Below are 13,776 nucleotides of genomic sequence, written 5' to 3'. Positions count from 1 at the left end.
CGACGAGCTTACAGTAGGCCAAGCGCCTAATGGATGAAAACTTCTATCTGTTGCGCTGTTGACATCTCAGTGGTACCTTCAACCTCAACAGACTCTTCTACTTCCTCCACTATATCCGTGGCTCAGCGGCAAGAGCCCGGGCTTGGGAGGCGGAGGTCATGGGTTCGAATCCCGGCTCTGCCACCCGTCAGCTGGGTGACTGTGGGCCAGTCACTTCACTTCTCTGTGCCTCAGTGACCTCATCTGTAAAATGGGGATTAACTGTGAGCCTCATGCGGGACAACCTGACGAACCTGTACCTCCCCCAGCGCTTAGAACGGTGCTCTGCACGTAGTGAGCGCTTAACAAATACCAACATTATTTATCGCAATCCCTGGAAACATGGCACTGGGCTGGAGAAGGAATGACTTTAATACCAATAATGATAATAAGAGTTATTGTATTTGTTAAGCACTTACTCTGTGTGCTAAGCACCGTTCTAAGCGCTGGGGTAGACACAAGGTGAGTGGACACAGTCCCTGTCCCAAATGGGGGTCCCAGTCTTAATCCCCATTTTACAGATGAGGTGACAAACACAGAGAATAATAATAATGATGGTATTTGTTAAGCGCTTACTTACATGCCAAGCACTGTTCTAAGCACTGGGGTAGAAACAAGGTAATAAGGTTGTCCCACATGGGGCTCCCATTCTTAATCCCCATTTGACAGATGAGGTGACCGAGGCACAGAGAAGTGAAGCGACTTGCCCAAAGTCACACAGCTGGCGAGTGGCGGAGCTGGGATTAGAACACACAACCTCTGACTCCCAAGCCCGGGCTCTTTCCACTGAGCCACCCTGCTTCATTCATAACATTCATTAGGGTACATGTTAAGTACTTCCTATGTGTTAAGCACTGTGTCAATCACTGGAGTAGATACAATATAAGCAGAGGCGTGCACACAAGATGACATGCAAATGGATGATGATGATCGTTGACGTGGTAAACTGGGGTAGATACAAGATAATCACGTTCCACTTGGGGCTCATATTGTAAGTAGGAGGGAGCACAGATACTGAATCCCCATTTTGTAGCGGGAAGCAGCATGGCTCAGTGGAAAGAGCACGGGCTTTGGAGTCAGAGGTCATGGGTTCGAATCCCCGCTCGGCCACTTGTCAGCTGTGTGACTTTGGGCAAGTCACTTAACTTCTCGGTGCCTCAGTTAGTTACCTCATCTGTAAAATGGGGATTAAGACTGTGAGCCCCACGTGGGACAATCTGATTCCCCTGTGTCTACCCCAGCGCTTAGAACAGTGCTCGGCACCTAGTAAGCGCTTAACAAATACCAACATTATTATTAAATACCAATATTTTGTAGATAAGGGAACTGAGGCACAGGGAAGTGAAGTGAGTTGCCCAAGGTTATGCAACAGACAAGCGGCAGAGCCGGGATTAGAACTCCGGGCCTCTGAGTTCCAGGCCCATGCTCTTTCCACTAAGTCCTAAATCGCTCTGCAGGTGGGGCACAGCAGTATGTTCTGACAATACACCTGAAGAAAATGGAAGTCATTTATCTATTCACACCTGATAAATACTATTCATAACCACAGGTTTTTCACTGGCAACACAGACCTTTGGTAAAGCAGTTACCAAATCTAGGCAGTATGTGTCCACTGAGGCGGTGTTAGGAGATTTGTGCAAAGATCATTTCCCTTGAGGAGTATAAAATTCTCTACTAGACAGATGGCATTCAGATAAAATAAGAATGAAAGAATCTTACATAGGAGAGTATGTCCAGCCTGCATAGGTCTTTTCATTCATTCGTTCATTCAATAGTATTTATTGAGCGCTTACTTTGTGCAGAGCACTGTACTAAGCTCTCGGAATGTACAATTCGGCAGCAGAGAGAGATCATCCCTGCCCAACTACGGGCTCACAGTCTTAAACGGGGAAGACAGCAAAGCAAAACAGAACAAAACAACATCGTCAAGATAAATAGAATCAAGGAGATCTACACCTCATTAACAAAATAATAAGGTAATAAATAATATATACACACACACTAACCCTGCTTTTCAACCATCCCTGCAAGCACAGATGGGCTTCACTGTCAGTAAAATAATCTTTAAAAATAAAGGGGGGAGAGGTGTGTGTGCATGTGTGCGTGCAGACACGTGCACACACTCAAATGTTGAAGGTGAGCAGTGAGGAAAGAAAAAATGAGCATATATCAAAAGTTCAAAACCAACAGACAACAGAAAGGAGCCCGGGAACATAAACACTAGTAAGTGAAAAGTGGTGTGTAGTTGGGAAAAAGTGGTGAGTACGTGATGGGAGAGACGAGGGATTGGGGAGCAAAGTTACTACAGGTTGATAGAGGAGGCAGCGAACACAATAAGATAATCCGAGTAGAAACTACAGGGTGCTAATTCCTAGGACAGTGTAACAACTAGTCTCTAGTGACATTTGCTCTGGCTGGAGCTGATGGGTTTTAGAGAATCCCGGAGAATATCGTTCCTGGCAACCACTGCTCGTTTCGTTAGCTAACGTCTAAATTTTAGGTGATTATTAATCCTTCACGTAGATTCATATTTTGGAAGCCTTGACCCTCGGTCCGGCGTGAACATTCACCTGGTCCGCAATGAGAAATCAGCCTGATCTATTTTTAAATCCTCCATTGGGATAAACAGTAGTATTTGGAACTGCAGAGTGATCATAAGATTTCTCAAGATTGATGGTGAAGTCTCAGATTGCAATAACTCAACTTTACTCCACGGCAATAAGTAGTGCTACAGAGACATTTAAGGTGTCATGTTTTATCTCTAGAGATCTCATGGTCTGCTTGTTCAATTACTGGGCCATCGCCGCGGTACATGGGCTGCATTTCTGCCAACATCAAGGCGCTTCACAGCGAGTTAAAGACGCTTCAGTGTCGCCTAAATTTTCTTGCACCACGTTGGAAATTGATTTGATTTCTTAGTCACCGTTTTTCTCTTTGACAGAGAGGATTCCCCGCATGTTATGGGTAGCTGCCACTGTGTGGTGAAAAAGAAGTTTCTGAATCTGATGCTTTCCAACGAGAAAGATGCAGGGATTCTGTCTATAAGAATTATTCGTTTCCAGGTACGTAGTCTAATCATTTAATGGGAACAGACGTTGAGAATTGGGAAAAAAAGTCAAAGAACACGGAATGGAATGATATATTTCTAATGATCCAAAAACTGAGTGGAGGATGAGTCATTCGCTCAGAAGAGTGGAGTCATAATTAGATTAGAGTAATAGAAACAAAGATGCTGGGAGTCCGTTTTGTTGAAGGGAAGACTCTAGGGAATGGCTAACCTTCTCAGGTAGTGGTGAAAAAAATCTGAGAGTTGGATAGGATGTGAAGAGAAACATTAGGATTTAAACATTAGGATTTAAATATTATGTTCTCATGGAATGGAAATAAAATATTTTATAGTCTATACCTTTCCAGGCTAATGTCAGAGCAGCCTGATGTAGTGGATAGAGATTGGGTCTGGGGGTCAGGAGATCATGGGTTCTAATCCTGGCTCCGTCACTAGTCTGCTGTTTGACCTTGAGCAGGTCACCTCACTTCTCTGTGCCCCAGTTACCTCATCTGAAAAATGGGGATTGAGACTGTGAGACCCATATGGGACAACACTGTTTGCTTGTATCCATCCCAGGGCTTGGTACAGTCCATGGCACACAGTAAGCACTTAAAAAATATTATCATTATTACTATTATTATAGGCTTTGCGTAAACAAACTTCAAGAAAAGTGCTGTTTCAATCATTATAGCTAGTGCCAAAGATCTCTTCTTAAACTCTACTGGCTTGAATATAACTGGGGCTTTTCTGTTTGTTTGTTTGGCTTTGCTATTCAATTACCTTCTACAAGCAAAGCAATGTTTTGCCCATTTTCTAGAAGGGTCTAAGACATAAAGTCAATTATCTTAGTTATTTCTAGCTGTAGAGAACAAATTATCTGAGTGAAACAAAAAAAAAAAAAAACCACCCAATTTTAGCAAATAGTTTCAACCTTTCATGTACACCAAATATTTTACCTCAGCAATTAATGAATAGCAGGATGGCCCTTTATGCTTTTCACCTCCTTACCTCTCCTCCGCTTCCCTCTGCTAGAGGTGCTAATTAGCAGCGAGGAGACAAAGATGAGCAGCAAGGAAGAAAAGCAAACGTCCTGGATAATCCACAAACCGGATGATCTTTTTCTTGAATAATCAAGACATTATAGGCTGGATTTTGCTACTCTCTTCTGGGCTAAATGATGGCTTGGTTCAGTGTGAGACATTCCAAGGTGCAAATCGTATCGTGGATATCCAAGCTGTCTATCTGAGCATTCTTTCGGTGAGAAGCAGAGGTTACCGTCACTATTTGGACAGAAATAAAATGTGTTTGACTAATCGTCGTAACTTTGCTTTCCAAATGCCACCTCCTGTGCTTATCAATGGATTCGCATCTTTTCTCAAACTCCTGGCAGTAGCCTTCTACCTCATTAACAATGCCCTTGCTTGACATACTCTAACTTTCCTCTTTCGACAACGATTTACCTTCCCTTTGCACTCTGCTTTCAGATGGTGATCTGTGTGCTAGCGTGACTCAATAGAGGGCACGGCTAAAGATCCCCACTGAGGCTCATCTACTCTAGATGAGGCAAAACGAACTGAATCCTAACCGCCGGCTCGGCATCGGCTATGGTCAGGTGGCGCTCCTCGGGGAGAAGGAGCAACTTCCCGACTCGCTGGCAATTTTCAAGTGAGACAGTAAATCCCTGGTTCCTCAGGTCACACATATGGACGCTACTTGCAAACCACTTCAGGAAGGTACTAACACCATCTGCTTGATTTCCATGGAAGCCATTTGGGATAGCCCTGTGTCAACGAGAAAATGGGGTTACTTTCAAGTTGTGGGCACAGATTGAAGCCTCTTTCATCCCTGCATTTGGAACGGTTTTAGCTATAGGGCTTGCTATCTATAATAGCGGTAGTAGAGATAATGATATGTACTGGGCATCTGACTGCACTGCACCGTACTAATAAGCATCTGGGAAAGTTCGAGAGGAGGGCAAGAACTGTCCACCAGGAGCTTCACATCTAACGAGGCAGAACATCACAATATACTTGCAAATTAATCAGAATGAACAATTAAATGAACAATTGAATAGACAGATACACATAAATGCTAAGGATGGAAATAAGCATTTAAATTCTAAAGAGCGGCTGGGTCGATAGGATTTGGGGTGTTGAGAATCACTCATTTTATTGGGAACTCAGAGGTGAGCCGCATATAGGCAAGACTGTTGCAGCTTACAAGGAATTTCTGCCCAGTAGTTTTAGAGAGGTTTATATTTTGATGAGATACCATCCAGAATTCACTTATTCACTGGGGAAGAGAGGAGACTATTAAAAAAAACAACAACCAAACACCTTTCCGGTGTTTTTATTTTCAAATCTTTCCCCTAAATACCTGCATCCTTTTTTGATATATGAGCAGATATTGCTGTGATACGCTATCGTAAACATGCCTTGTCGAAAAGGAGACAGTCTCAATAAAGGTGTGGGCGCTTATTTTTAGAAATCAGTTATGAGTCTGAACTAGTTCCATTTTATGTGCTATTCTCAGGAAGCCTCATCAGAGAGGCAGGTGAGAATCATTTCAAAATCTGATACTTAGAGTGTGATTTCTCATTTTCCGTTACCATCCCATAGATCTGAATTGCATATGGGGCTCCCTGGGGGCTGGGAAATGTTTTCTGGATGAGCAAGGCTGCTGTCTTCAGTGCTGCCTGCTGTTCTAGCAGCATGGCCAGATGCTGAACATGGAAAAATGCAGAAGCAACAGGCTAGCGGACCAGGCTGAAAGGTCATTTCCTCAGGGAATGAGCTTTTCCCCTGGAAGTTGGAAATTTCCTTTGAAGAGTTCTTGAATTTGGAACCCTCTTCCACGCAAAACAGAGATGACACTGTAAGGACAGGGGTAATAATGTTGGTATTTATTAAGGGCTTACTTTGTGCAGAGCACTGTTCTGAGCGCTGGGGGGAGGTACAGGGTCATCAGCTTGTCCCACGGGAGGCTCGCGATCTTAATCCCCATTTTACAGATGAGGTAACTGAGGCACAGAGAAGTAGCAATTCAAGTTATAAAATGATAACACTAAACTCTATTTATATGGCAATTTATATAGCATTATTTTCCCCATCTGACCCTCACAGCAGTTACCTGAGGAAGGGAGAGGCAGGTATGATTATTCTCACTTTACAGATTAGGAAACAACTGTAGAGTTAGGTTAAGCCACTTCCTCGAGGCCACCAGCCAGGCAGTGGCAGAGCTGGGAATACAGCCCGCAGTCCACTGACTACGAGACCCCGGCCCTTTTCATTAGAACACGCTGCCCAGTTGTCCCCTCGGTGCCAGAGTGAGGAAAGACGGGAGAGAGCCGAGTGACTCCATAGCCAGCATTCGGTTACATGGGAAAGCTCATTCCTCTAGATTGTAAACTCACTACGGGCAGAGAATGTGTCTGCTAATTCTCTCGTATTATACTCTCCCAAGTGCTTAGAACAGTGCTCTGCACTTAGAAAATGTTCAGTAAATACTATTGATTGATCAATTGATGGGAAATAGCAGGAGGAGGCAAGCACAGTGACCACGGATATCTGCCTTCCCCCAATTGCCAGAATCTTCCTCGTGGGAATGCAAACGCTCTCTCTCTTTCTCTCCTTCACACACATGCACAAACGCACACACACACACTCTCTGCCCCCCCCCCCCCCCCGCATCCCCACCGTGACAACCATCAGCCCCTCCGTCTCCAACAGGACAGGCAAGAAAGCGGTAAAATTAGGCCTGCTCATCTTTTAGAATATTGGATAGGCTGTGGCCGCCACAATGACTCCTGAACTCTGAGATGCAAGAATCCCGACACTCTGCTATTCTAGTCACAATGCCCTATCGCTCCTGTTGAATTTATTGCCGTTCTTGTCTTTTACTTTGGTATTTTTATTGTTTCATCTTTCCTTATGTGTCTGCTACCTATCCCTTTTTGCCCTTATTTTCCTTTGGGTGTTTGGGGGAGGGGTGAATGTGCCAGAGACCATGACTAATTTTCATCAGTGTATTTTTTTCAAGCGATTGGTTCAATGCTCTGCACAAAAGACACACTATTAAATACCATTACTGCTTGTTTGGGGATAGGAGGGGCACGCACACTTTCCTTTAGTCCCCCAAACTCAGGAAGGAAGCTTGCAGACCTCTTGCCACAAAGGAATAGGTCCTAGATCACGGCAAGGGAGGAGTAGGAAGAAATGGGGTGGCTTATTATACATGACAACATTAAGTGCTTGGTGAGAGTTTCAATTACAGCTCCATGGAGTTTTTTTTTTTTACTAACTGTCTTGTGATATGGGGTTGAATACAGCTCTATGGAGATTTTTTTTTTTTACTAATTGTCTTGTGATATGGAGTTGAAAATTTTCATGAGAAGTTGCTTGACTCCTCTCTTAGTTACTGTGCAGTGGTATAGGATCTCTAATATTGGGTCAATATGCTGAAATACATTCGCAAGCAATGAAGCAACTAGAGCAGCCTTCAGGAGAATTCAAAGAGATCAGTAAGATCAGCTGGTTCAGACAAATAATTCATCCAGTCTAATTTCTATCGATAAAATAGCAATTTAATGCTTAGAGAGACCATGCGATGGCTGTCCCGCTTGCTCTCCACCCCAATAGTTCTAGATGTGGAATCTTCTACTTTCCTGCTCATTTTTGGATGCCCTCCTTTATACCTTCTCGAGTTATATTATGTTCTTCTTAAAAATGTCCCAATCTAAAAGGGTAGAGAGGGGAGAGGGTCTGGTTGCAGGCTCATAATCAATAAGCATGATAAAAAACATGAGAAATAAATTAAACACTGAAACAACAGCGGTTGAAGGAACAATGTTCAGGCTTCTCACCACTCTGGCAGGCTTTGGCTTCCCTGACCCCAAGAGGTCCTTTCCCAGTTCTCCTCCTACTTCACTGGCCAAACCTTCTCAGTCTCTTCTCCTGGTTCCTCTTCTGCCTCCCACCCCCTAACTATGGGTGTCCCTCAGGTGAGGCAACTGAAGAACAGAGAAATTAAGTGATCTGTCCCAAGACACACGGCAAGCGGCAGGGCCATGATTAGAAGCCAAGCCTCTTGACTCCCAGGTCCGTGATCGTCAGCATGGAATAGTGGCAAAAGCACGGGCTTGGGAGTCGGGGGACGTAAATTCTAATCTCGGTTCTGCCACTTTGCTGCGTGGCTTTGGGCAAGTCACTCAACTTCTCTGTGCCTCAGTTACCTCACCTGTAAAATGGGGATGAAGACTGTGAGCTCTATTTGGGACAGGGACTGTGTCCAGTCTGATCACCTTGTATCTATCTACCCCCCCAGGCCACACTGCTTCTTGGAAACATCACTGTTTAACCCTTCGAATCATTACAAGATATGTGCTCTCCTTCTATTCTTTATCTGCCCCCGCCCTCTTTGAGAATTCACTCATCCCACAACTTCACAACAATTTCGACAGGGATGACTCCCAAATCTACCACTCCAGCACTGACTTCTCTCCTTCTCCGCGGTCTCGTATTTCCTTCTGCTTGCAGGATACCTCTACTCGGATGTCCTGCCAACAACTCCGACAATAGCTCTTCCAAATTACTAAATCCCAAACTCTCTCCTTTCCACCATTCTCTCTGCCTCACAGGCCCTCAATCCGGGCAGCATCTTCAACTCATCACTCATTTTCAGGCAGTCAATAAATCCCGAGGTTTCTATCTTCACCAAATTTCTACCAGCCTCCCCTTCCTCTCCCTCCAAACTGCTACCATGCCGGTCAAAACATCTGCCATATCCTATATCGACTATCTCGTCCCTCTTCTCACAGACTCCCCCGACGCCAGCCTCTTCCTTCTCCAGCCCACACCTCACTCTGCTGCCCAGATCATTTTTCTCAAAAGCTCATTCTGTGCACATTTCCCGACTTCCCAAAAACCTCTGAATGGCTGCACTTATGTGTGTACTTTTATATTCAATTCAATAGTATTTATTGAGCGCTTACTATGTGCAGAGCACTGTACTAAGCGCTTGGAATGGACAAATCGGCAACAGATAGAGACAGTCCCTGCCCATTGACGGGCTTACTTGTTCTTGTCTGTCCGTCTCCCCCGATTAGACCGTGCGCCCGTCAGAGGGCAGGGACTGTCTCTATCTGTTGCCGATTTGTCCATTCCAAGCGCTTAGTACAGTGCTCTGCACATAGTAAGCGCTCAATAAATACTATTGAATGAATGAATGATCGGGGGAGACAGGCAAAAACAATAGCAGTAAACAGAATCAAGGGGATGAACATATTAAAACAATAGCAATAAATAGAATCAAGATTTATTTATACTCTATTGATCCCCCACCTGTAATTTATTTTAATATCTCTCCCGCTAGATTGAAAGCTCAAGGGCAGAGATCTTGTCTACCAATTCTAGTGTACTTTTTCCAAGAACTTAATACAGTGGTCTACACACAGTCAAGTGCTCAATAAATACCATGGATTGATGAACTGATTGATTGAGAGTAAGGGCCTTTCCAATGTTCCAATGGGTGGGAAAGTGTGATGTGATATGTGATGGGAGAAGTAGCGTGGCTCAGTGGAAAGAGCATGGGCTTCGGAGTCAGAGGTCATGGGTTTGAATCCCGGCTCTGCCACTTGTCAGCTGGGTGACTGTGGGCAAGTCATTTCACTTCTCTGTGCCTCAGTTACCTCAACTGTAAAATGGAGCCTAAGACTGTGAGCCCCACGTGGGACAACCTGATTCCCCTGTGTCTACCCCAGCGCTTAGAACAGTGCTCTGCACATAGTAAGCGCTTAACAGATACCAACGCTATTACATCACCTGCCAATCCGGCACGGTATACTCTTTCAATTTGGAGATGGGGGACAAGAAATCCCTTGATCCTTTAATAATAATGTTGGTATTTGCTGCTGAAATAGAGATTTCTTACTGCTTGCCTATATTTTCAGTTAATAAAGCAAATAACTCCACAGTGCTCAAAACACCCACCAAACACTGCTTTTAGAGAAGCAGCGTGGCTCAGTGGAAAGAACCCGGGCTTGGGAGTCAGAGGTCATGAGTCCTAACCCCGGCTCCGCCAATTGCTAGCTCTGTGACTTTGGGCAAGTCACTTAACTTCTCTGTGCCTCAGTCACCGCATCGGTAAAATGGGGATTTAAACCGGGAGCCCCACGTGGGACAACCTGATCACCCTGTATCCCCCCAGCGCTTAGAACAGTGCTTTGCACATAGTAAGCGCTTAACAAATACCACCATTTATTTTTTTATTTATTTTAAACCAGGAGTGGTGACTACAGTCAGGGGGAAGACTTCAGTGAGACGGAAACATGCAGCCAGACCTGGCCCTGAGGCAGATACTCTTGATGGTATGGGGGAGCCATAGGTCAGTGGTTCTCCTCTTCCCTGACCTGCAAATGAGCAAATCAGACCTTTCTGGTCTTCAAATACTGGTCGCGGCTGGGTCAGTGATGGGTGGCGGAATATTGGGGCTAACTGTTCCCACGATCAACTTCCTAATGATCAGACCCTCTTCCGACCCCACCGGCCAGGTACAGGCTGGTCAAGAACGACACGCTTTATTTATTTTTTTCTTTTAATCCGTTGTGTGGTCATCTCTCTCATAACAAGGAAGAATAACCATCTGCACGATTTTGAAAATAACTCAGCAGTGGAGAAATCTTTTTTGGCTTTAGTAGTGCATTCTAAATATAGGGGGTTTTTTTGCCATGGAAGACATTTATAAAATTCAATGTTATGAGCTTTCTTTACTCTTCTCCACGATTCTACGTGACAGTAGAAGGATGATCTCTTTCTGCCCTTACCAAATACACAGGTTCAATGGGAACTTCAGTGTCCTCAGAGCTGAAAACAGCACACGGAAAATGGGAGACCACCCTCGACGCACAGGAAATAAATTAACACGCTTTCCCGACATAAAATCACCACTTCTGATTAGTCATCTCTAAAATAATTTCTGTTTATTCACATAATTATAGGAGAAGTAGCGGGACTTAGCGAAAAGAGCCCGGGCTTGGGAGTCAGAAGTCGTGGGTTCTAATTCCGGCTCCACCACGTGCCTGCCGCGTGACCTTGGGCAAGTCACTTCACTTCTCTGTGCCTCAGTTACCTCATCTGTAAAATGGGGATTAAGACCGTGAGCCCCACATGGGACAACCTGATTACCGCCTATCTACCCCAGTGGGGCTTAGCACATAGTAAACGCTTAACAGATGCCATCATCGTTACTATTATTTTTGTAGAAGTCTCTCCTCCCATAAATGGAGTCCTGAAAGCTCGGGGCAAAAGATGCTGAATTTAGTAAATCTTCAGGCAATCCACCTAACACTGAAACACAAGGTGCTTTCCTATTTGGACTAATTTGGGGAAAATCACCCGAGCTCCTGGCTGCACGACCCAGTGCCAAACCATTTCTCTTCTCCTGCATTGTTTCCCATCATTCTGTTAAAACAATTTATGTTTATAAATAACTAGGCAGTGTTGTGCTCTGGTACCTGAGTTTCTGGGACCTTTGTGCTGTTTTTGTTTGCTCTTTCTTTTTTTAAAAAAAATCCTACTAGGTCCACGTTCCTTCTCCAGAGCAGGTCTAGCAAATGCTCCTGCCAGGCCTCACTCAGACCCAACTGAGACTCCCTCTTCTCAGCCAGCTTCACTTCATCTCCCTTTCTGATCTTAACAGCTTTAGCACGCCGGATAGAGCACAGGCCGGGGAGTCAGAAGGACCTGGGTTCTAAAGCCCGGCTCCGCCTCTTCTCTGCTGGGTGGCCTTGGGAAAGACGCTTACCCTTTTTGTGCCTCAGTACCTCATCGGTAAAATGGAGATTAAGACTGTGAGCCCCGTGTGCTCTGCCCACAAGAAGCGCTCAATAAATACGACTGAATGAACTGAATGAATCAGACTGTGTCTGATCTGATTAGCTCGTACCTACCCCAGCACTCAGTCCGGCGCCTGGCACCTAATAAGTGTTTAACCAACGCCACTCAAAGAACCGAAAACTGGCAGTCTGGATTTTTGATCTTCAGTCCTATAAGCCTGCTTCCATTAGGGTTTCCAAAGACTTGATTCTCAATTAGTCCGACGGTTTCTCCATTCCATTCCTTTTTGTTCCCTTTGTGACACAAACACAGTCAGTCACGACCCTCTCCTTGACGCACATCCTATCCCTGGCTTCAGATATCCAGTTTTTTTTCCCTGCTACTGCTTCTCTATTTTTTTCCCTCCTGCTGTTTCTCTCTCTCTCTCTCTCTATTAGCCCGATTCTTGGTCCTTCCATCTACTTTTCATCCCATTCTTTTCCTTCTCCCTGTTTTCATTTCACCCTGCACGTACAGTAGCATAAGGTACGGTCTCCATCCCGGGGAAGCCAAGCACCTACTAGACAATGAACGTACAGTATCTGAGCAGAGATAAAATCAGCAGCCCAAGTAGATAAACACAGGAATTTATGATGTGATACATGGGTGCCGAGCTGTTCAAGCTATTGGTCGGAGGTGGGAGAATCAAGAGGCAGGAATGTTGAGGAGATGAAGGGTAGCAGAAAAAACGAGATAGAATCCAGTGAAAGGAGAGGGTCGTTTCTTATTTTCTCTCTTTAGGGGTGACTGCCGCACCCCAAAAGGCCACTCACTACTCGAGTGAAGAATGGGGGTAGATTGCGGGCCTAATACAGCTGTGGGAAATTCTCAGGGGCGACAGGGATGAAGTTCCCAAGGCTTGGTCCAGGCTCGGAGGTGGTTGCTAGATCTTTGTCCAGTCATCGGTGCCTCGGTTTAGGCCAGAAATCAAAGCCTCTGCTATGGAGCTTGTACTCTTTTCAGTGGGGCACCAGGTCGGGTATGAAGATGAGCTGCCATGCCGCCCTTCTTTTACACTTTTTGATGGAATTCTTTAAGCACTTACTAGGTATCATAACACCATTCTAAGCACTGGTGTGGATACGAGATAATTGGGTCCGACACAGTCCCTGTCCCACCCGGGGCTCACGGTCTTAACGGACTCTGTTCCTCTTATAATCTCCCTTAGAAAGGGGGAGGGACTAAGACCTTCCTCATACCACTCACGGACAAAACGGGCAGAGCCGGAAACACGCCTCTTGCTGCTGCGGAGGCGATATCAGCTGTGGCTCCCCCGACCCTGGAGGGACAAGAATCTCCTGAAAGAGCGTTCTGGCTCCCCGGCAGGGCACCTACGGGGTGCAGATACCAGCCTTCTCAAAGGTCATCCGAAACGAGGATCCACTTACCTAGTTTTTCAAATTGTACGTAATAAAACCGTTTGGCTCAGATTCCAGAGGTTCACCCAAGGTTTTCAGTACATACTATTTATACGAATGGAAATTTGTATTCTGGGAATCTCGATCGTAACACTGCTGATTCATTTGTTCATTGTTAAATCATTCGCCTGGTGTTACGGCTAGGAATGCCTTAGAATGAATAAGCTGCTTCCACTCCATTCCCGGGGCTGGCAAGCACAAACTGCTTTCAAAAAAATGACCTGGGGAAAGCGCACCGCTCCAAAGACTCCCGGTCTTCCTTTGCCGGTCAGGATTGGTTGCATCACGGTTTCTGGAAAATGACATAGAATCACCCCAGGCTGCATAAAACATGGTTTGGGAATAAGCGCAGTCTGAATGCAGAATTAGGCAGTTCACTGAGGAAGATGAGTTGCATTAC

At 45.2% G+C, this 13,776-nt stretch overlaps 1 protein-coding gene and 1 long non-coding RNA gene across 4 annotated transcripts in view; one reads left to right on the top strand and one right to left on the bottom strand.

Moving 5' to 3' along the window:
- Nucleotides 1–13,776, bottom strand: part of KCNH8 (potassium voltage-gated channel subfamily H member 8) — a 256,175-nt gene that overhangs the window by 155,277 nt on the left and 87,122 nt on the right. The window lies entirely within an intron of this gene.
- Nucleotides 2,987–4,401, top strand: LOC114813867. The gene is made up of 2 exons (XR_003761630.2): nt 2,987–3,101; nt 4,121–4,401. It is a non-coding gene; the product is annotated as an uncharacterized LOC114813867 (long non-coding RNA).

The sequence above is a fragment of the Ornithorhynchus anatinus genome, chromosome 8 (genome assembly GCF_004115215.2).
Source record: "Ornithorhynchus anatinus isolate Pmale09 chromosome 8, mOrnAna1.pri.v4, whole genome shotgun sequence".
In the NCBI taxonomy this organism is placed as follows: Eukaryota; Metazoa; Chordata; class Mammalia; order Monotremata; family Ornithorhynchidae; genus Ornithorhynchus; species Ornithorhynchus anatinus.
This window is presented reverse-complemented; position numbering and strand designations above follow the sequence as displayed.